The following is a 24,945-nucleotide window of genomic DNA, read 5'->3' on the forward strand; positions in this document are numbered from 1 at the left end:
ATGCAATAAAAATTAAAAATTGCATATATTCCTATAGCATATGTTGTATAATACATCATGTTAATACTTATATCACATATTTTTTATTATTATTTAGGTAAAACAGTAGCAAAACTAAGCTATGGTAATACCTCTTATAGCATTTTTATTAATGGTAAGAATATTCAGCAAACTGAGAATTTCTTTTAGAGAAATTCATCTTTTTTATTTTTATGTTTTTTCAATAATTTTATTGATAAATAAATAGCAATGAGTTTCAAATCAAATTGGTAGGACAGTTTCAATAATTAACACATTGCATACATTCTTCCTAGTGGTTAATTGCTGTACAAGATGCAGACATGATAGCCTATTTACAAACACCATTAGAACAAATCCCTCTATTCATTAAGAGAATGTAACTATATATCTATCCTAACCACTTTGAATACAAAGATACAAAATGGACATTCATCTATATCCCCTTTTTTGTTAAGTTCCGTTATTTGAATATTATAGGTGTGTAAACTCAGCAAAATATTCTAAAAGAGTCCAGTAGCCCATAATGGTATTGGGTCTTCTGCTTCACTGGCAATGTCAGAAATTGTTGACCTGAGTCCCCCACAGCTCAACATAACAGCATGGCTTTACTTCTTATATTTTGTTTTTGAATTTCTTCATCTTATTAAAGAAAATTTTTGAAAAATTCATATCTAACATCACATTATTTTTAAAATACCGCATTGTAACCCTCAAGATTCAAGAATAAACCAAAAAATTGAATCTCACAAAACCCAACATCCTGTCAATAGTTTAATGAGGGACTTTAGTCACTGTGGAAAGAAAACAAAGAATAAGGAAAGGCACAGAAATTATAAATGAAGAAGGAAAACTGACTTGTATGAATAGAGTATGATTTTTACTTAGAAAATGGGAAGAATCTTGAGAAAGCTATTAGAACACACAAGTAAGCTCATCAAGATCTTATGAAGCATAAATTGTATTTTTACAAACCAACAATGGAAAATTTAAAATTGCATAACAAAACATGAAATACTTATAAAAGTGTGTGTGTTTGTTTAACATCTTTTATACAGCAAGATCTGGGCCTATTTTTCTTGTAGTAGTTGGGAATATGAGGCCCTCTGGATTTTGCAACATGTAGCACATTCTTATTTGCTTTTCCTGAAACTCTTCGCTCATTTCATTCTTGCTAAACTTCAGCTTTCATTTTTCTAGATTTTTTGAGATTATTAATAGAAGCCAGCCTATTCTAAAATGATCCTAAGTTAGTGTTTGCTTCATACAATTGGACTGTTAATACAAACATATATTTAGAATTTCACTATCAACTTACCTCTAATCTCAATGAACTGGAAAAAAATGTTAAGGCTTCTTGTTCTTGATGCTATTTCATAACATCAGTGATCAGAATCTCAAGTACTACCAGAAAATGTAATCAATATTAACATTGATGTGGTAACTAAGCAACTCTAAAAGCCTATCTAAATGAATTGATATATATATATATATATATTTTGGACAATATATATTGTCCTTCCTGATGCCAACTGTTGGTCTAGATATTCCAAAAATCAAAATCTGAGGTGAATCTTATATTATTAGTTTAGTAGGGAGTACAACCCCAGAAAATCAAGAATGGGGAGTGGGCAAATACTGAGATATAGGGAAGAGGCAAAATGTGGAAAAGCAAGTTGACTTCTTTAGACATGACATATATCTGGTTCTTACAACTCAATGAACTATCTTGTGAAAAGTCTTACAAACAACCAAGTCTTGGAAACATCATTTAGGATGAAAAATAGTGAAGACTTTATTCACTACTTTCCAATCTCTTCAGGTAAAACTGGAACTTCAATCATCTTACCCTTCTGGTTACTTTTGTCTTTCATCTTAAGCCTTAGTGGCAACAGAGAAGTTTCAAATGGAAGGTCAGAAGCACACTGTAAAAGAATGAGGTGAAATCACATTGGGTTCTGTTTGTATATAGTCTCCCAAATGTAAGAACATCGTAAGTGACAGATGTGTGTATTTGGAGGAAGTTAAGATTAGTGGCCAAATGATTCAAAAATAGGTGAAATCATGAGAATCTGTCTTACACAAGATGTGTCTGATGTAGAGCTTTGTTATTAATCCTAATCGTACTTAGTCCTTTATTGTCCATAAAAAGTATACTTTCTCAAGATAAGAGAATTAACATAAGACACTAGTCAGAGTAGTTCCAAGAGTCAAATTTTATGCTTTGTAATGTGATTTTGTGAAATGAAGTATCCAATAATGTGAAGTTTGAGGATGTCTTTAAAGTAGAAAATGAAGATAGTTCACTTATATAAAAAGTATCATCAACAAATAAAATGTCATGTTGAAGCAAAGTGCAGGCACTTTACTTGTCTAAAAGTTTTATGTTATACATGCATTTGAGATATAAATGGTATTTTTGAAACATCTTCCAGAAATGACACTCATGGTGACTATAAAGTGCTTTATATTAGGTAAATCGCAACTAGTATATTTTAGTTGGCTTAGAAGAGTGCAGAAGAAATCATCACACTAATTCCTAGCTGAGAGAGTCAATGATCTTTAAATATCTTCAAACTATTATCGTGTAACTATAGTAGACTTGTATTTCACTGTTTAATGTTTGTTTGATGGAAAATATTGATATTGTCACCAACATATTACTTTATTTGTTATATTATCTTGGTAACTATAGGCAGTAGTAATATAAAATATTTGGGAATCTAGTTCTAGTAGTTTGAATAGGTTACAGCAAAAAATATTTTGATTGAATACTTCAAAACTCTTCAGAGCTGACAGTACCTGGGATTTGAGTTTGTAATCATAATCCTATTATGGCATGAAAGGGGAATTTATATATAATTATATATATTCTTTTCAATAATGTACTTGCTATTATACCCAATTTGCCACATATGGTTATTTCAACAGGGACAAGATACAAGATAACCACATTATATCATTACATATTTTATTTATTTGTTTATTTAGTTTTTATTTTTGTTTTTTAGATAGGGTCACATTACCTTGAATTTACAGTGGTCATCCTGCCTCAGCCTCCCAACTGGTAGGATATAGGTGTGCATCATTATACTTGGCTATCATTGTATCATTCTGAGTGATGTATCATTCATTACATAATTTTTTATAGAAATTATTACAAATCAGACTATTTTCTTTTGGAAGTTGATAACCAAAGAATGTTGAAGAGTAGGATTTCTCATATTTTTGCAATAAAATTTCCAATTAAAGAATATTGAAATTTTCATTAATTATTTTATAAAGTTATTGCTAAAAAGAAGAAATGATAGAATTGTTAGTGTATGCCTTTAATCCCTTAAGGATTGCTCATGTTCTTTTTTTCCTATGTCATATATTTGGTTGGGAACTAGGCTGTTTATTGACTTCCCTTTGAAAATTCACATGGAAGGTAAGACCAATATACTTAGTATGCATGGTACAGATATTAAATTGTCTAGCACATTACATTCAGTGGCAGAATAGGGACTCTGAAGGCTTGGGACAGCAGAGATGGCTCAGTAGAATAAGCACTTGCCTGTCAAGTGCAAGGGCCTGAGTTCAATCCCCACTTCCGACAAAAAAAGAGTAAATTTATCACTGACCATTATACCAAAGGAGAAGTGAGTGTGGGTGAGAGAAACTCTAAAATGACTCAAAAAGCAACTTACTGCTCACCAGGGATTTTAATAACAATGTTATTCCCTCCCTCATTTTACTACACATAATCTTTTCTTTGGTATGTGATTTCTGCTTAAATTCCTCTAAATATATACATCATGCTTAAGTCTGTTGTGTTTTCTATTTTAACTTTTCATTGTAAGTTTATTTTGTTGAGTTTGGCACCTCTCTTTATGCACATGGGTTTCCTCAAATGCCTGGAGAAGTTGCTGCTATGCTGTCTCTCAGGTAGATGGTTCTTCAAAAAGAACGAGGTGCTGAATGAAAGCAAGAGACAGGAAAAGGAATGTTGTGGGACTGTCCTGCTTCAAGGTTGTATATGGTTAGTTTTTTGGACTTATGTGTAAACATAAAAAGTATATAATCATTTATGCCTATTTTCAAAATAGATTTTAATTTTTTTATCATATTATGCAGGGACTTAAAGTTCAACACATGAATACTTGATGAAAAATACCTGTTCCATGTTATGCCTAAGATGTTTGATATTCAGACAGATAGTGAGGTTAAGCTTAACAACCTAAGTTGTATGGTAATAACAATAAGCTTGTCTTCTGGATGGTTAACAACTTAAGTTTGCAGACCAAATTAGAGAAAAAAGGAGAGCTGCAAGGAAAGCCAAGTTTTTGGCCCTAGCCTTCCAAGGTCAATTAAGACACAGGACATATGAGAACTTGTACTGTAACGTCATGTAACTCAGTAGTGTCCCAAATTTTCTGATCAGGGAGATTATGGGGCCAAAGAGGAAAGTGATTGATGATGTAGAGTGTGCCTAAGGAGAGTCACATGGAGAGAAAACATTCTCTCGGGCTTTCACACAGATCACATTGACTAAGCAATGGCCGTGGCTCATCTACATGGCTGACATTGACAAAGGTTCTACAATCTGAGGTACAGGATCTCAAAATAAATCCTGAGAGGATTTCACTGACCTTATCAGATCCAAAAGCTACAACTCTTGTTGCATAGGTCCTGCTTTACTTTGGTCTTAACCATCCAGCAGAAAAGTATAAAAACGAAATATAAGAAGTAAAGTTATGCTGTTATGTTGAGCTACAGGAGCCTCAGGTCCACAATTTCTGACATTGCCAGTCAAGCGGAAGACTCAATACTATTATGGGCTACTGGTCTCTTTTAGAATATTTTGCTGAGTTTACACACCTATAATATTCAAATTATGGAACTTAACAAAAAAGGGGGATACAGATGAATGTCCATTTTGTATCTGTGTAGTCAAAGTGATTAGGACAGATATATAGTTACATTCTCTTAATGAATAGAGGGATTTGTTCTAATGGTGTTTTTAAATAGGATATCATGTCCACGTCTTTTAGAACAATTAACCACTAGGAAGAATATATGCAACGTGTTAATTATTCAAACTGTCCTGCCAATTTGATTTTGTTTCTCAATAAAATTATGAAAAAAATGCCTGGAGATATTTATTTTCTTCCTTGCACCACAGATAAAGTTCTAACTTTAAAAATCATAGCTTGAAATGTCTTTTCTGCTGAAATAATAATATCAATTGCCACTTTTTAAGGATTTTGATTATAAAAAAACTGCTTTTGGATGTTTTATGAAGGAGGGATCTTATAAATAGAAATTTGTTCACTCATTTTAAATGTCTAAGCAGCTTACATCCCATATGTCATAATTTACCTGTCTTCATGGTACCTGTTGTAAATGATAAGATCATTTCCAATTTATTGTGCCACTGTGACCACTGTTAGGATACCTAGTCACAGAGTACTACCTGTGAAAACTATTATGCAAGGAATGTTGAGAGGAAGGCCTTTGCAAATATCATGTGTGCATCATGTGCATGCATAAAATATTTGCCATGAAATTTAATCTAATTTAATTTGTCCTTTACCTTTCAAATTTAAAATGTATTTTATCATCAAACTAACTAAATCATGTTTCATTTATGTTCCTATGGTGAACATGATAAGTGACATCATTTTTTTAAATGTTAGTGAATAAGATAGAGGGAGTTTCTACCCCCTGTTGGTTGGTACCTATTGTAAAATAATTCAGTTTCACTATAATAGAAATATTATTGAGTGCAGATATGTAACAATTAAAAATGACACATTCAGTCTGAAAATGCAATGAAAAACTTCCTGAAGTAGCAGAATCTAATGTGGAATTTGAAAGCTAATTAGACATTATCCAAATTGAGTGGAAACAATTTCTTTTCCAACTATAAAAAATCCACTCTATTCTCTATATGTGGGATAAAGGAAAGAAAGAATATGACAACATCCAAAAACTAAAATGGATGGAGTGTTCCTCAGCATATTGAATACAGGATAGGAAGTAGAAAAAGAATATGCTATGTCAAAAGGATTTGGCCTCTATTTTAAACATATAATATAAATATTTCATAAAGAAACTGATGTGGTCTGAATTTCAATATAGAAAGCTGAACGTGGTTATACTGTAACAAATGGAAATTTTGGAAGGGAAAATGGAAGCTGGGATAGTGATCAGGAATTTCATAGTGCTTAGGTAACAAAATGAAGGAAGAACAGTAGAATCTTATTATTGTTGAACTGTGAGAAAATGAAACAAGTTCAAGACACATATCAAGTTTGTAGCACTTTCACCTTGGTGAAAGCTGATTTAATATTTTGTAATTATAAGTAAATGCAAAAGAGATGTCATGGGTAAATACCTTGGGTCAGTGAAGACTAGTTTGTGATATTCTACGCTGAACTGATAAGACTAATTTAATTAACTAATTGACTAATATGCAATTCATCTATATCAGTATCCTGGAAGAAAATGAAAGTGTATCCATAATGAATGTTAACATTTTTAACATAGGACTGCTATTAAATACATGCCAAGTTTAAAGAAAGCAAAATAATTCATATAAGCACTTGAAACTAGGAACAGCCAGAATTCTTTACTCAGAGCTAACGTAGAAAGGCACATGAGCCGTAACTATAATTAAAGAAGATATATAACTATACAAGAGTATCACTGTCAAAGACATGTGGCTTTCATTAGGAGGAAAAAACAAACTGTCAAATCATGCTCTGCCAGTGAAGGAACCAGGAAAATACATGTGCTCTCCTGTTTTCTTTTTCACTTTCATTTGCCATTAGTTCATATATTGCAGTGACCCCTTTAAAAAGCAAAGACAATACACAATGTATGATTTACTATAACTGTCTTACTAACCTGTTTTGAAACTATTTTATTTTTAAATTTTCTCTTTAAAATAAAAAATAAATCTTAAAACATTAAAAGCAAATGGTAAGGAACATACTTCATACAGCTCAGCTTTCTAGTCACAGAGTAAGGTAGAAAATAATGGATAATGTACATGGAGAAATTAGGTGGGATATTCAACATGGAATCTGAAACGGGTGAAAGACAAGATTTTCAGGAGCTGTGAAATATAATGTAAAATTTAATTTTGCTGTGAATTATGAGAGACAAATTAGATCATTCAACTAAATCATATAGTGAAATTAGAACAGAAATATATATTAGAGCTTCCAATCTGAGGCTGACAAACTTTACCCATGTAGGGCCAGAGAGCAAATATGTTTGACCAAATGACCATCAAATTACATATTATTGTAATAAACTCCATATATCTACTTGCTTTCCTGGAAATAAATTTTTATTAGATTATAACCCTGCAATTCAATCAAATATTGTGCTTAACTATGTTCAACCCAAAATACTTGTACTGACCTATGGTCATTGGTCAAAAGGAAAATAGACTGTTAATCCTTTGTCAATGTCACCCATGTGGATGAGTCATGGCCATTGCTTGGCCAATGTGCTCTCTGTGAAAGCCTGAGAGAATGTTTTCTCTCCATGTGACTCTCCTTAGGCACACTCTACATCATCAATCACTTTCCTCTTTGGCCCCATAATCTCCTTGATCAGAAAATTTGGGACACTACCGAGTTACATGACGATACAATAAAGTTCTCATATGTCCTGAGTCTTAATTGACCTTGGAAGGCTAGGGCCAAAATGTTGGCTTTCCTTGCGACCCTCCTTTTTCTCTAATTTTGGTCTGCGAACTTAGGTTTTTAACCCTCCAGAAGACAAGCTTATTGTTATTACCATACAACCTAGACTGTTAAGCTTAACTTCACTATCTGTCTGAATATCAAACATCTTAGGCATAACATGGAACAGGTATTTTCCTCAAGTATTGATATGTTGAACTTCAAGTCCCTACAGAATATGATGAAAAAACATTTAAAAATTAGAATATATTTTAAAAATAGGATTAAAGTGTTATATACTTCTTATGTTTACACGCACATCCAAAAATCTAACCATATACAACCTTGAAGTAGAACAGTCCCACAACATTCCTTTTCCTGTCTCTTGCCTTCATTCACCATCCCCTTCTTTTTGAACAGTTATTTACCCAAGAGACAGCACAACAGCAACTGGCATGTCATGACAAGCAGCCCATATTCAGAATACCAGAATGAAAGGCACTCCAAGCATGAAACTACTATTACAGATTACCATCTTCAGTGCAGTTGCTTAGTTCACACATATCAGTATATATAGTTAGTCAGGGTGAGAATCTTTCCAATTAACTGCTAGATTCAAAAATCTTCTGTAGATTCTCAGGATCATTGCCTGGCCCATCTTCTACATATAACTGTATGGCTTGTCACTGTAATGTTTCCTAGCTCTTCTCCTTTCCCTCTCTTAAATAGTTAGCCCTCAAGTTCTTGCTTTCCTTTTACTTGTATTATACCTTTTTATTTGTATTTCTTCTTGTGAGTTCTTATACTAGGGAAACTATACGATATTTACACATGTGTGTCTGGTTTATTTCACATATGAGTATATCTTCAAGTGGCATCCACCTAAATATGAAGGCTTTGAGTTTATCATTTTTTATAGCTGAGTAATGCTCAATTGAATAAAAAACCACATATTAAATATGAAGGCTTCGAGTTTATCATTCTTTATAGCTGAGTAATGCGCCATTGAATAAAATTACCACATATTTTTCATCCATTCCTCAAGTGATGGGCTTCTTGGTTGTTTCCAAGATTTGGCTATCACAAATTGTGCTGCTATAAACACAGGCACATGTGTATCATTATTACATGATGTTTTCAGATCTTTCAGGAAAATTCCCAATAGAGGAATAGCTGGTTTAAATGGGATTTCCATTCCAAGTTTTCTAAGGTGTCTCCACACTGATTTCCATAATGGATAAATCCTGAGGGGATTTGACTGACCTTATCATACCCAAAAGCTACAACTCTTGCTGTATAGGTCTTGGTTTATCTTGGTCTTAACTATCCAGCCGAAATGTATAAAAACGAAGTATAAGAAGTAAAGCCATGCTGTTATGTTGAGCTGTAGGGGACTCAGGTCAACAATTTCTGACATCGCCAGTGAAGCAGAAGACTCAATACTATTATGGACTACTGAACTCGTTTAGAATATTTTGCTGAGTTAACACACCTATAATATTCAAATTACAGAACTATACAGTAAAAGGTTATACAGATGAATGTCTATTTTGTAACTGTGTATTCAATGGTTAGGATAGATATATAGTTACATTCTCTTAATGAATAAAGGGATTTGTTCTAATAGTGTTTGTAAATAGGATATCATGTCCACATCTTGTACAGCAATTAACCACTAGGAAGAATGTGTGCAATGTGTTAATTAGTGAAACTGTCCTACCAATTTTGTTTGAAACTGTCTCATTACTATTTGTTTCTCAATAAAATTATGGGAAACAAATAAAGTAAAATAAAATAAAAATATAAAAGGAAATTAGAGTTTCAAGGATTAACAGTATAAAAATTAAAGTTTATTGAAAGTCAGCATTAGTGTTTAATTATTTGACCAATTTTGAATATCTATTTCTGTTAATCTGAGCAACAGAGTTAATGATGAAAATATGTAATATCATAACAATTGTTCAAATTTTTATTCTTGTTTTGAAAGTATATCATGTGCACAGTTGCTTGTTACTCTGTTTTTGTCTTTGTTTTTCCTTTTTAAAATAAAAGAAAATAGAAAAAGAATTATCATAGGACAGTTTGAAGGAGAAGATAGAGTTATTAGAGCTAAATGAGGAATAAAAATGTAATAAATTAAATTTGGTTGCCTGTTTTTTTTTTTTTTTTTTTTTTTGGTTTTGTTTTTGTTTTTTTGTGGTACCAGGGATCAAACTCAGTGGAAGCACTTATTCCACTGAGCTACCTCCCTGACCCTTGTAATAAATTAAATGATTGGTACTGTTTAACAGAGGGCACATAAAGGTCCCATAACGCCTGGTGAAGGAGGACAGTTTAAGCAGAAATATATTTTTAAAAGTTCCTTTGGACAAACAAACATTAACTCTTCCTTTCAATAAAATAATTTTTCTTGTCCTTTGTGCTTTTTATTTTAAAAAATTATTTTAAAGACATTATAATATAATAACTGATAAGGTATTACAAATGGTACAAACCTTGAATACCTATATCTGGTAATCTGACCAACAAATTTGATGATAATAATATGTAATATAACAATCATTGCTAGTTTTCCATTCTTGTTTTGAAATTCTATCATTTGTATTGTTTTATGTTTCTTTTTTTCTGTCTTTGATACTGCTTTTACTTCTGTTTTTAATCTTTAAAATAAAACAAAATAAAAAGAATTTCAATTATATTTTAGGGATAACAAGATCACTGGTGATAGCAAGTTTCAGTGCTGCTCTAGAAGTTACATTTCAGTGAGTTTGAAATTTAAGTAAAATCCCTCTGTAGCTAAGTCATTAAAAGTGTTTCATTGTAAAGACTAGAGAAGAGATATGTTAATAACTAGAGATAATATTGGGCTGAAATATATTTATTATGAATAAATGCAGGATATTTATATATGAACAGGGTAGAATAAGAGAGAGGTAGTACAAGAAGTTATATGATATACATAGTATAAAGGACTAACTGACAAATGAAAATGCAAGGACAAATAGTTAAAGACAAAAGTTCAATGTCTTCAGAAATGTGTTTTCCTCATAATCAAGGAAAATGGATTTATTGTGGGATTTGCGTCTTGGTTCCATTGACTACCTCTATTCCTGCATAACAAATTCCTCTCCAAATTTGACCAGGATTTGTGATTCATACTTCTATAGTGTTATAGTGTTGGTGTGTTCCTCAACTTTCTATGTGCTGGCTGAGATCACTCATGTAGTGGCAATTATCCAGAGATTTAACTGGAGCTAGATGACTCAAAATGAATTCTCTCATGTCCAATGATGGGTTATCTAACCAAAAATATTAGCTCACTTTGTACTCCTACAGGGTAGCCCTTTCCTCACAGAATGTAAGTGGATAAATGATCAGCTGCAATTTCTCCTGAGACCAAGACTTAGACTTTGCATGATATTATTCTACCATGTCTTGTCATAAACTTCCCAGACTAGGGGCCAAGGATAGAGCTCAGCAGTATATCATCTGCTCTGCAAATGCAAGGTCCTGAGTTTGATTCCAGGTATCCACAAAAGAAATTGTCACAGGAACAACCCAGATTTAATGAAGAAATAAATAACCACTGACTATTAGAGGAAAGAGGGGAAATGCCCCATTGCTAGAGAGTATGTATGCTGAAAGAAGTTGCTTCTAGTATATTTGCGAACAATTTCTCACAAGATATTATGAAACATATTCATTTCAAACCGTTACATTTAGCCTCCTTTTTCTCAACAAAATTGACAGACTGTAATAAGGATGTGTAAGCCGTAATTACTAATAGGCAGGATTAAGTATAATCTTTATTTTATTCAAATGTTCTTACTATTATATAGATAAATTAAAGTAACTGGAATTGGAATATATAATCTTTACCAAATAAAACATGTGAAAATGATTTTTGTTTTGTGTTTTAGTAGGGGTCCACAGAGTCTACAAGGTCTCACTATGTAGAATGGACTCGTAGGGATCCATGTGTGTTCAGCCTTCCAAGAGCCGGGATTACAGGCGTGCACCACCACAACCAGTCTCAATAGCTGTCTCAGTGCGCCCTGGGGGCAGGGCTGACAGGGAAGGATGGAGATCAAACCCCTGACTGCTACATCTGCCTAAGTAGTTGCTTGAGCCTCCTGAGCTTTTTGCCCAGCCCTTGAAAATGATTCTTTAAGGTCATTTGAAACACTAGAATCCAGAACACTAAATAATAATTCTCTGAAATTTTTCTTAAAATTTTTCCTTATAACTTGCTTTCTAATTTGTGCTAAAGAGCAATTAAAGTTTAGTTTCACTGAAACTCAGAATTAAAGGGTTGAGACAGAACAAAAATGCTTTGGAATTACTTTGTATGTTCAGTTGATTTCTAGAAATATTACTGAAAAGTGACACACTCAATTCTTAGCCATCAGAATTTAGATTGATCTTTTTGTCTGCATAGAGTCTCGGTGGGTGAAAATCACTGAAATTGTAGAATATTTGAAACACCTTCAATCCATCACACTATTAAATATCACCAGTATACTCAAAGGACTACAAAATGGTGTTTACTTGCCTAGCTTTGCTTCAAAAGTTTTTCCTCTAAAAACTAATAATTGTTTCAAGGTTTATTATTTGACATTTTTCTTTAAAACTACTTTCATAAAGTTTCTACTAAATAAATTATTCTGAAGTTCAGTTTTGATGATTTTTAAAAATACTCTTATTTTTCCCTCTTTTCTTCTGTAGGCTTTTTTTTTCTCCCACATCATCTATTCCTTTTTCTATTCACTGTTTTTCTCTTTTGGTTCTACAAATACAAAGGATATATGTATGCATGTATTTCAAAGCACCTATTGATAGACACATGAGTTTGATATTTTGTGCCTAAATTCATTTTAATTCAAATATATGTTAATACAGGACGTACTGCTCTTAACCCTAAATGAAAATTAAGTTGCACCCAGATAGTTCTGATGAAGTGATAGATTGGACATCTCCAGGAAATAATTTGTAGACAAAGAGTTCTATGCTAAATGAGAACAAGGAAAAACTGTTAATTGTCTTCAGGAAAGTTTAGATTGAACAGGAGTAGCCTACAACTGTGGTGTATCTCGGTTAATATTTTCCTGTCCTAAGGTACTTCAATTTTTCTATAAACTAAGTGACATTAAATTGTAAGCAAAATGTGCAGATGCTTTTAAAGAACCCCTGTGCTAAATGGGAATATATCCAGCACAGATCATGTAGTAGGATTACCATATGTCCTCTTTTGTCCACAGAATACCAGGTTATGATACAAACCTGATGTTTTAATTATTTAGCATTATATTTTCATTCCAGCTGGGAAAGAAATTACAGTATATGATGTATCCATGTAAAAACTTATGTGACAAAGTCCAGGATACTGGGAGAAAAGGGACATGCTCCTTGATAGACTAGTCATTAAAACCACTCAAGATAATTTGAAGATATTTCTGTAAGGATATCACCTATGCCCCTGCATCATGCTAGTTGTTGCTTGGTCAGTTGCCATTTAACTTAACTCTGAGGCTTTTTTGTTGTAGCCACCACCAATAAAATAATGAGTCCAAGGTAGTAGCAACAGAAAACACCATTAATGACTCAAAACTTGGGGAAAGACTGTGAGGTGGTTCGGTAACCTGCACAAGAAAGTAAGAGGAAGAAAGACTGAAATATAAGCCACCTTATTAATGCCCCATACCTGTACATGTAGCTTCAAAATGTGTTAGCATCTTAGGCCATAGATAACACAGTTTACAGTTGGGTATTTAAGGTTAATTGTTAAGCAATCTATTTATGCAGGATTTTGTTGTTGAGGTTTTAGGAGATGTATGTGTGTCATATGCCTTAATAATGCTTTCTTTGATAATTTTCAAAATTAACACTAAAAGGAAGTAAATTAGTTTTTATTTGGGGCTGAAGTTTGAGTAATTTCCCTTATTGTAAGTCACAGATAGTTGGGTAAGCTATACAAATATAGAATTTTTTTTAGCAGAACCCAAATACAGAATGTTTTGAGTCATTAGGTTTGTTAGGAATTTTAGAAGCAAATGATACCAACTACTACTGGACAGATTTACACTTTTAGGCAATAGAAACACAACACAGTTATTCTATACTTTTCCAATACATTTGAAGTTGAAATTTCTTAATAAAATATTGCCTGGCAAGAGCAAGGTCCTCAGTTCAATCCCTAGGACCACCAAAAAATATTGATTTATTGAAAGATTATTGAACCGGGTGAGCCATACTGGCATATGTCATTGAATCTTTGATTCACTTTACATGAATACACATGTGTAGTGCAGAAAATAGCTTGCACGTCTAATTGAATTGTTTTGTACACATGGCCAAATATTAAAACAATACTTAAGATTTTCTTTGTTCAGATTAAGGCTTCCATTTATAGTGTTTGTCTTTTGTCCAATATTGCCTGAATATCTCATGCTTGTATTGATTTTGCATATTTTCTCAGCAAAATCCAATGTCAATTCAACAAATTGATTAGATTATTCTTTCAATGAGTTTCACTGTGTAGTTGCTACCATCGTATTGCAGTTTGTACCATTCATTTTTAACGATAAAATTAAGGATTTTGTCTTTGAGAAAATAACATTTTTGGCAATCAAGAAATTTTGCTGAATTGCTTTAAAACTGTAAGTCTCTGTGTACAGTTCAAAGGTAGAGATGGACTGTCTGACTCAATGTTTAAAAATAGATAAAGATCATGATTTGAATAGAGGCGTTTCAGTCTAATTTTAGGTAGTTTGAGGTTGAAACTGGATTTTAAGAATTAAATCTATTTTGCACTCTCATTTATGAAAATTGAAATTATGGCAGAAAAACTTTAGCCACAGGTTAGCTTTACGGAACTGCATAAAAGAACCAACTGAACCTAAGCTATTCATTATGTACTGAATTTATTCTATCACCCCTCATGAGCCATTTCATTAATATAATTCTTGATCATTTTAACAAATATGAGCCAATTTAAATAATTCAAACTTTAGGGCATATCTTCATTCATCCTAGGAACCTCAAAATCTGAGAAACTCTTTACAGGCAATGTTAAGTATCACTTGATAGTTTTAGTCTCTTCCAGGTCATAGGTTCATTTACTTCTCACTTACAAGGGCAGCAAAAGAGGAAAGGCCATGAAAGTTCAGCTTGATTTTCTTTGGCTACTCATCTTTGGATCCTGGCATTACTTTGTAGAAATCCTGAGACCAGAAGGCTCTGATGAAGCTCAGGCCACACGGGTAGTTCCCATGAAGTGTCTCATGCTCTTAGCCTCTGCTTATGGAATATTTAATAATTGAAATGCAGTGAAGAGGCTTCCAAATGATTGTACTCATCTACCATCATGTATCCCCAACTTAGACAAAGATCTCATGTACTTGGCTAAAATTACTCACACAGAGAAGCTTTAAATATATTTAAATGGGTATTTCATGTCACTACATTTTGGAATCATTTCTTAGAAACAAAACTAAAAGCAAAGTTTCAGCAAGATAGCTCAGCGGATAAGTGCCTGTTTTTGCAGGCACAGGAACCAGAGTTCAATCCCTGGTCCCACATGCTGTGCCAGCCCCATCCCCGGGGGTAAACTGAGACTGGGAGTGGTGGTGCATGCCAGTAATCCCAGCCCTGGGAAGGCTGAAAACAGGAGGATCACTAAACAGCTGTGTAGTAAGACCCTGTACCAAATACATAAATGAAAAAAAAAGTAAAAGCAATATATGGGAAAAGACCAGGCCTCAACTTTGAGGAAGAGGTTCAATGTGAGGTGGTTAAGCTTAGTCATGTCAGTTTAACTGGTTTGAGAAGAAGTGAATGATAATGCAGAATTCTGGGTGTGCTGAGAAGTTTATGGTGGCATGACATTTGTTACTATAGTTGGTCTCTGGACCATTCTTCATTGGCACTGCCTCCTTCTTTCTAGCTGTCATGAACTAAACAACTTTAGTCCACAATTCCCTCTGCAATGAAGTTTATGCCTTGCAGTCAGAAGATCATGGACTGAATCCCTTAAAACTGTAAGCTAAATCAAACTTGTACTCCTTTAAATTGTGTTAGTTATTGTGTCTAAGTGACAGAAAAATGGGCTAATATAAAATGGAATCATGAGTAAAGATTAAAAATATAAAAGAGGAGCTTTTTTACCCAAGATGGCCCCTAAGCTAACAAGGAGGCCCCTGCCCCTTCCAAAGCTGAAGCCAAAGCAAAAGCTTTGAAGGTCAAGAAGGTCATGCTGAAAGGCATCCACAGCCACAAAAAGAAGATACAAACATCACCCGCCTTCCACTGTCTCAAGACACTGCAACTCCCAAGCCAGCCCAAATATCCTTGGAAGCATGCTCCCAGGAGAAACAAGCTTGACCACTATGCCATCATAAAGTTCCCCCTGACCACAGACTCAACCATGAAAAAGACTGAGGACACACAATTGTGTTCACTGTGGATGTCAAAGCCAATAAGCATCAAATCAAACATCCTGTAAAGAAGCTCTATGACATTGATATTGCCAAGGTCAATACCCTAATCAAGCCTGATGTATAGAAGAAAGCATATTCTTGACTGGCCCCTGATTATGATGCATTGGATATTGCCAACAAAATTGGGATCACCTAAACTGAGTCCAGTTGGATATATATATATATATATATATATATATATATATATATATATATATATGAACACTTATGATGTCTGTAAATAGCAAAGGTTTACAAATTTGCCTTTTTGCTTGTTTAAGTAGAATAGTAGAAAAGACAGTTGTCAGGCCATAGAAAGAGACAGGGGATCAGCCTGGGTTTCTTTGTTTTAGATGACAAGTGAACATTGGACCAGGTAATTAGGGTTGAGCCTTTTTTCCAGTATCTTCCTTAAGATGGCTGCCAGTCTGGCAATTGTGGTGACTTTAGGGATTCTGCAGATTGTCTTTATGGTACAAGCTAAAATTTGGGTTTGCAGTGAGTAGGGTAAGTAAAGAGCAGAACTGTAGATCAACCATTGGGGGGGCTTATTCATTGGACCTATTCAGGTGAAAAGCTCAACACAAGAGCTGACAGTCAATTAATTAATGCAGGTTTTTTACCCACTGATACAGGAGTATGTCTAAATAAAAGTCAATCATAATGAAGATACAAATGCTAGAGCACAAATAGCAAGGCCAAATCTAGAAAACAGGAAAAAAGCTAATATTATAGCTCAGAAGCAATTAATGAAAGAAATGCTTTGGTGAGTAACAAGGACAGTCAAAAGAAAAGTAATAAGTTCAGATCTTGATTCTGTAGTTTTTGTGGTCTTGCAGACCAAAAGTTCAGAATGAAGTCTACTAGATTACCATTCAGTCCTTAACATTAAGGTAAACTGGACCAACAAATGAGGAAGACAGGGAATTGTGGATCAGATAATACACTAACAATGTGGCCCACAGACTATCTTTAAATATTTGCCACAAGAATATCAGTCTGCATCATGCAAAGAAGAAATAATAAGCAAAAAAGGGAGGGGAGATGATTGTAAGTATAGCAATGAACTTACATTCACTCCACAAATCTGAGGAAGATTGTGTATTCAGGTTTATGTGATGATGGCCCTGGTTGTGATCAACCAATGTAGGGTTTGTGAATAGAAGCAAAATTTTACCCAGTGCTTCTATTCATGATCCAAATTATCCACAGAGGCATTCAAGAACTGAGGCATTGCTGTACCCCCAGCTAGATTAATTTTTTTTTTTTAGATATAGGGTCTCACTACTCGGTATGGACTCCTAGTGCTCCTCCTGTCTCAGCCTCTCCAGCACTTGGATTACAGGTGTGTGCCACCATGCCTGGTTTCAGTGACCTGCACAGCATACCCGGGGTTCCAGGGCTGACACTGTATGTGGTATCGCGGATAAAACTTGGGTTATGATGGTCACCTAGCAGATGATGAGAGCTATGTCCCTAGCCCTAAAAGACATTTTTGTTTTCTCCTGTCTTCTTCTTCATGAGGCTATCTCTCTGGCCTTTACAGAAAGGTCAACAAAGGAAAAACGTGTAAGCTAATTTTAGGATCTTCATCTGATATAAACCATTACAGTCCTTTATCAAAACTACTCTGGGAAGGAAGAGAACAGAGAAAGTATCTCAGTCCCTTTTAACAATAATTGGGGCAATAGATCTGATGCCTATATTTTAAAGAAGGAAAAGTTTATTTTGGCCCATGTTTTTAGTGTGTGGTTGTATGGGTTTAAGGCAGAAGTGGCATAGAGAAAGGGCCAAGTAGAGGAAACCTGCTCATGCCACAGAGACAGGAGGTAGAGAGGGAATGGAGGAGCCAAGGAGTGAAATAAACCCTTCCAGGTCACATTCTCAGGAAATTGCCTCTTCTAATCAGGCCTTATCTCTTAATAGCATACTCATCTATAGATTCATCAATGAATTATTTCACTTAAATATCACCATCATTCAGCCACCTTTAAAAAGTCCCAGGTTTGAACACATGATGCCTTTTTGGCCATTCTATACTTAAAGCATAACAGAGATTCAACAGAAAAGTACATATCTTTAAGGGGACAGGCTACTAAAAATCTTTTATTTCAAGGCAGAAAGTGCTTACATTTTTCTCAGTGAAAATTCTTTAATAGGAAAATTATGTAACATAACTTGATATAATTAAAATTGGAGTAGCTCGTATAATATATTGAAGTTTTAAAAATAAAGTTTTTTTTATTTTAGAGTAATAATATTACTAGTTTTTGGATAACCTTTGGCCTTTTCCTTTGAACATTAAAACTTCTTACATACTAAGATCTTATTTTAGTGCAATCATTCTAGAGAATTTGGAGTTACTCTACATAACAAACCTATAAAGCCTTTAGGATATTATGGGGCCACAGAGGGAAGTGATTGATGATGTAGAGTGTGCCTAAAGAGAGTCACATGGAGAGAAAACATTCTCTCAGGCTTTCACAGACAGCAAATTGGTCAAGCAATGGCCCTGACTCATTGGTCAAGCAATGGTCATGACTCATCCACATGGCTGATACTGACAAAGGATCTACAAAATGTGGTACAGGGTTTCAGTATAAATTCTGAGGGGATTTGACTGACCTTGTCAGATACAAAAGTTACATTTCTTGTTATATAGGTCTTGCTTTGTCTTGTTCTTAACCATGCAGATGAAAAGTATAAAAACGAAGTATAAAAAGTAAAGCCATATTAATATGCTGAGCTGTGAAAGGCTCAAGTCAACTTCTGACATTGCCAGTCCTATGGATAACCCACTACTATTATGGACTACTGGACTGTATTGGAATATTTGCCGAATTTATGCACCTACAATATTTAAATTACAATGGAATTCCCATGTGTAACAAAACTAAACAAAAAAAGGGGATACAAATGAAGGACCATTTTGTATCTGTACATTCAAAATAGGATAGATATACAGCTTCTTTCTCTTAATTCAATGAGAAGAAAGATTTGTACTAATAGTGTTTGGACAGGATATCATGTCTGAATCTTGTACTATGAATAAGCACTAAGAAGACAACAATACGCAATGTATTAATTACTGAAACTGTCCTACTAATCGGTTTTGAAACTGTCTCATTGCTATTTGTTTTTCAATAAAATTATTTAAAAAGTTATCAAAAAACCCTAAAATGAATTACTGTGTATATTTACATGTGTGAAGAAAATTATAATAACCACTTTGTAGAGTTGTACAGAACAAATAAAATAAGATGAAGAAAATAATTTTAACACAATGCCTAGTAAATGCAAAAATTGTGCATATATGAGCAATTTTATTAAAAATGAATTCAAATTAATATACTCTTAGAATTTTATGACTTCTGGAGATTAACAATGGCCATCCAGTCTTATATGTTCCTTAAAAGATAGGCTAGTTTTGATTTTCAATGTTTAATAATATTAAAGTATACTGCCTTGAATTGATAACTTGAGTTAAAAAACTTCGTAAAGATTTTTGAAATTTTCCTTCATCTGATTAGTTTTAAAATATTTGTTATTGAGCGTAACTCTTCTGCCTTTCTAACACAAACATTCTGTACGTGTCCAAATTTTATGTAAGAATCTTTAGTGATACTGCTTTCATACATTGTGGAGTGAATGATATGGTACCTCTCCATATATTTCTACAATTTTGAAAAAGAATAAAGAACATGATTGTTTATAAAAAATGCCACAGAAATATCCAAGGACAAGTGACTGTGAACTGGAAATTTCTCTTACAACATCCCATTGACTTATTTTTGATTATCAGCTTATTGGAAAGATTATCTCGTTATGTTTATGTGTGTGAATTTACTTGATGTGGCTTATAATAATGCATGTGCTTAAGGAAAAGTTAAATAAAGAGGAAATGCTTAATTAAGAAGAAAAACTCAGCTGGATGTGGTGGTGCATGAATGAAATCACATTATTCTGGAAGGCTGTGATAGGAGGATTGTAAATTCAAATCGAGCCTGGGCAATTTAGTGATTTGGTAAGACCATTTCTCAAAAAAAAAAAAAAAAAAAAAAAAAAAAAACCCTAAAATTGAAAGAATTCTGTGGTTATAGCTAAAGATGAAGATCTTGGATTAGATCCCTAGTATCACATATACATTAAAATATCTTGAAAATTTTACATCAAGTCTCTAATTTATGAACATTCCAGTTGTGAACTTACACAAATATGAATGGACCTCCCATTACGAACATGTAGATGCAAACAAATTGATACAGCTTGTATGTCTAACATGCCATCTTGGGATAAATCTAAAGTAACAATTGTTTACTTACAGTTTTACAGTACTGCACCAACATTTTAAGGTATCCATAAAGTTAAAACATAGTTTGTTCACGATATTTTATGTGTATTTTTATGTTTTGCATTATATATTTATGTCAAAGTTATGTAAGACTCGCTTTGTCAGACTGACAAAGGAATCCCACTTATGAGTATTCTACATTAGTAGAACTAAATTGATAGTGAAGGACTTACAGTTATGCTTATTTAAAATAAAGATACTAGCAATCTACTTGCACGATGCTAATAGCTCTGATGAGGCCAAACAGTTGTGCATAGTTTTGTGAGCAAGGCTAGTAACTCCCTTCTTCAACAAAACATAGCCCAAAGAGTATATCATTCATTAATCAAAGTGGTCAATGGCTGCAGAATTCAAAGCAAATTAATTTAATCTATACTTTTAGTGGACTTCAGAGAAGTAAATCAAATAATATATTACCACACACTCAATTAAGAAAACAAGTTAGCGTTTGTTTGGATAGCACAATGACAGAGCACTTTCCTAATGTGTGAGGTCCTGGGTTTAATCTTTGGGACTCCCAAAGGAAACAAAAAGAGAAGAACAGAGAAGAACAGAGAAGAGAAGAGAAGAGAAGAGAAGAGAAGAGAAGAGAAGAGAAGAGAAGAGAAGAGAAGAGAAGAGAAGAGAGCAAAAGAAAAAGAAAACAAGTTAGTAGTGTTATTTCAACTTTTAACTTCACATTTAGGTTTACTTGTAGCATAACACCCTCTTTTCCTGACTTAGAATTTATCATCTCATATTTTGCTACCGTAAATACTTCCACTTACTACCTATGAAAAGATACCATGTATTCTAACAGAAGGTTAATGTCTATAAATATTCTTAATTTTATGTATTCATAATGCTGTTGTAAAATAGGGCTAATTTTAATGTTCTTGAAAGGAAAGTGAAACACAAACTTTAAAAATTTGTTCAAGGTCACAAAATTTGAAATGGTTATTCTACATTCGAAATTTTTTCTGCTTATTAGTATCTGTTAATGTTTTCTTTTGTTTTTATGTACCAAGATGAATATATACACATGATATGAATATAAAGGAAGCTAGGTGTGACAATGGAATAATAAAACATGTTACTATAAAGTACACAGAAAACTTGTAAGCAATGATATTTAAATCAGAAAATATTTAGTTGAAATTTCTCAAAAGATTTTAAATGTTCAAAAGTATAAATATGAAAAATGTGAATTTTTACAGTTACATGTATTGCAATTGGACATCCCAAAGTGAAATATTTTTAAAAAATCACCTTCAATTTCTAATCAAGAAGAAAGTGTGTAAACATTGTATATGAAAATTAGAAATTTTATACAGATTTGTTGAATACAGAGAGAAAATAAGTTTTTTGGATAATGTAAATTTTTGCCACTAAACATTTTTGCCACTAAAATTCCTATAAATTTCTCAAGACATGAAAAACATAAGTTTAAATAAGCACTACAGTACAGTGGTTGTGTGGATCTGTGCATTTTAGTTAACATTGTCTTTTTGGACTGAAACTTAGAATAAGCACCATGTTAGCCTGCAGTTTTATGTCCTTATTTTGGTCATCCTGGCAAAGATGACTATGTGATTGATTCTTGTTATGACTGCTTATTTTTTCCACTGTGTATTTTTCAAAAAGTTATTAAGAGTAAGGAATTCTATTTGAATGCTAACATGTCATGATTATATTGGCTCAGCCAAATACAGTATTTTTAAACAGTCTCAGAATACTCATTCTTGTCTTCGTGTGTGTGTTTGTGTGTGTGTGTGTGTGTGTGTGACATATATTTAGTATGCAATGGGAATTAACATTCCAAGATGGCACAGTGGAATAAGCGCTTCCCTGGCAAGCACAAGGGCCTGAGTTCAATCCCCGGTTCTGCCAAAAAAAATAACATTCTAAAGACAAAAGAGTAGCCTTTTATAACACCATAATGTAGTGATACTTTGGTTCACAATCTTAATTTGTTGCAAAATCCTAGGGAACATAGACCCTGTCATGTGTATCACCTAATGTGAAGTTTGGAATGGAAGCAAAATTTTTCTGAATACTTGTTTCTTTTTCTTTTCTTTTCTTTTTTTTTTTTTTTGAAAACCATTTTTTAGCATTTTAGTGAGCCCCCTGTCCAGTAGCTTCAAGCTACCAGGACACAGCCCCCCCAACACCCTTAATCTTCTCCTTACCTCTTCTGCTGAAGAATTTGCCTTTCATGATGACAGGCTTTCCCTTCTCAAGAACTTTGTAGGAGTCCAATCGCACTACAACAATGATGGGAGCTACTTCAATCATGTTTATGGCAGCATTTACTCGTGTATACTCACTGACCAATGTCCACAATTTATCAAGCTTGACAGTTGGGCAGAAGCTCTGGTTTCTCTTTAAGTGGTAATGCCTCATGCCAACCTTTCCAAAGTAACCTGGGCGATATTCGTCGAAGTTGATCCTGTGATGATGCATACCACCAGCATTACCCCGGCTTCTGGGGCACTTCTGGTGCTTTCCAATGAGGCCATGGCCGTGGCTCACATGGTCCTGAAGCGTCAGGGTTTTCCTTAGTGTGGAGGGCATGTTGGCGCCTGAGACAAAAGGTGAATACTTCTGTTTTTGAACTGAAATTTTTGCAAAAAGAAGACATCATGAACCAAGGTAATGCATACAGTACTAATGTATAATATCTATTTATCTAACACTACCTTTCTCCATATATATATGATATATATATTTATGTTAGAGAGAGACATTGTGTGTATGTGTGTGTGTGTGTGTGTGTGTGAGAGAGAGAGAGATAGTATGAGTGTATTTTGTGCTTCAGTAGCTCATTGTACTTGATGAATTGATTCCTAATTTTGTCTGAAAGGTGCTAAACAACAAAATGAAGCATGTGAAAATATTAAGCTCTTGGAAAAAAGGTTAATCTATAAACAAATAGGGAGTCATGTGGTAATGTAATACTGATATTTATGTAAGTTTAATTCTGGTATAGATTTCAAGAGGTAAAAGCACAATAGTGAAATATATATATATATATATATATATATATATATATATATATATATAGTATTTGGTATAGGAGCTCACTATGCAGCTCAGACTCATAGTGATTCTCCTGTTTCAGCCTCCCCAGCACTGGGATTACAGGCGAGTGCCACCATGCCTGGTCTTGGTGGCCAGCTCAGCATGCCCAGGGTGGGGCCAGGACTGCATGTGCTACCAGGGATAAAACCCCAGTCCTTGCACTTACCTAGGCAGGCGCTTAGACTGCTGAGCTAGTTTTGTGACCCTAAAAAGTATATTTAAAAGTAAAATAATCAGTAAAAAAGACAAGGAAGTAAATATAAGCATATAACTTATGTGAACAAAAAGTGTTCGAATATTTGTATGTGATGGATAGTAAGTTTTTATAAGTCCAAAATAAAAGCTTATAGCTGTAAGATGCTTTATATAATACCCATGGTAAGTTCAAAGAAAATAGTTATAGCAGATGCATAAAGGAAAAAAAATAAATGAAATTAAAACATGTAACTCCAAAAATGTAAGCAAAAAGGAAGGGAGTAAGAAAAGCAAAGAGGGACAATTTAACAATAAGAAAAATGAAAAGCAATTAATAAAATGGCAATGCTAAGTCTTTTACAGTCAATAGTTAGTAAATGTACTAAAGTACCCAAAAACTCATAGTGACTGAATTGATTAAAAATTAAAATTTAACTGTATGCACCTCAGTCCTAGAAAAACAAGAACAATCAAAACACAAAGTTAATACAAGGAAAGTAATTATAATTTTCAAGGCAAAATTAATCAAATTGAGACTTAAAAAGTTTAACACAAAGACTCAATGATTTAACAAGTTGGTTCTTTGAAAAATTAAATAGTGTATTTGGCATCAAACAATATATTTTTGGCTCCAATTTTATCAAAATAAGGAAAGAGAAAAGACCCACATACATGCAATTAGAAATTAAAATGGTGAAATCAAACTTATTTCTAAACCCAGATTACCAATAACTACTTTGAGAACATGTATTTTAATAAAATGGACACTCAGAAGAAACACATAAATTCATATATAAATATAAACTTCCAAAGCTGAACAAAGAAAATATAAAAATCTTAACCCAATATCAGTCAGTAAAATTGAAGAATTCACAACAGTTAAAAATACAAACTATTAACTATTAAAAGTTGGGTCTTGATGGAACTACTGCCAAATTCTACAACTTTACTTGATGGAACTACTGCCAAATTCTACAAGATTTAAGACAAATAATCTTCAATTTTTTTAATGATGTATAAAAACAAACATGGAGGGCTGGAGAGATGGCTCAGTGGTCTAAGGCACCTACTTAAAAAAAAAAAAACAAGCTTGGCAAAGCATCAGGGACCGCGGTTCGATCCCCCAGCACCACATGCCAGCCAGTCCCGCCCCCTGGTGGGCTGAGCT

The 24,945-nt window shown here is 33.5% G+C and overlaps 2 pseudogenes; one reads left to right on the forward strand and one right to left on the reverse strand.

Moving 5' to 3' along the window:
- Positions 1-22,646: 22,646 nt before the first annotated feature.
- Positions 22,647-23,075, reverse strand: LOC101562038 (annotated as a pseudogene).
- Positions 23,076-23,143: 68 nt separating this feature from the next.
- The window catches only part of LOC101562843, a 52,657-nt pseudogene continuing 50,855 nt past the window's right edge, over positions 23,144-24,945 (forward strand).

Source organism: Octodon degus, unplaced genomic scaffold (assembly GCF_000260255.1).
Source record: "Octodon degus isolate 3935 unplaced genomic scaffold, OctDeg1.0 scaffold00041, whole genome shotgun sequence".
Lineage (NCBI taxonomy): Eukaryota > Metazoa > Chordata > Mammalia > Rodentia > Octodontidae > Octodon > Octodon degus.